Here is a 684-nt window from a genome sequence, read left to right on the forward strand (position 1 = left end):
AGAGTGAGAGCGCGAGGAAATGAACCCACCCGTGCACGTATAACGTACGGCGGAAGTAAAAATTCACTAAAACTAAACTCGCCGTAGCGGAAAATCTGCAGAGTGAAATCCTAAAGACCCAGAGCCCACTTGCTCGGGAAAGTCTAGAGAAGCGAATGAAACCAAAATCATAATTTTCGGATTATTGGGAGCCACTCCAGATTGAGTTGTATCCGGAGGGAAATTTAAACGGGAGAACGCTTACGGGAAGCGATAGCCACCACTTGTGGGCGCGTTAGGGGGTTACCGCGAGGGGAAAAACTCTACGCAATTTGTACGTAGGGAAAATAGGGATACTCCTCGCCATAGGAGCGAGGGAGAAGGAAACAGCCCACGTCGAAAATCGTACGATTTCGACTGGGAAACGACGCAGGACCTTTATTACCGAATAGACACACTCGACAAACCCGCAAATCATCTCAAAAGATGATTGGGATAATCCGGAGTGGGGGAAGAACTCGGAGCCGACCCAATTTGGTTGGAATATCCGATCCAAAATCGGAGAGACCCGTGGATAAATATCCGGGATAAGGGTTGTGACGAAATTCCAGGTGAATTCGTCACCTGCGGAACTCCAGGGTATTTATGTATAGAAAGAGAGAGAGAGAGAGAGAGAGAGAGAGAGAGAGAGAGAGAGAGAGAGAG

This window comes from Diachasma alloeum, unplaced genomic scaffold (assembly GCF_001412515.2).
Source record: "Diachasma alloeum isolate Michigan unplaced genomic scaffold, Dall2.0 Dall_scaffold_01176, whole genome shotgun sequence".
NCBI lineage: Eukaryota > Metazoa > Arthropoda > Insecta > Hymenoptera > Braconidae > Diachasma > Diachasma alloeum.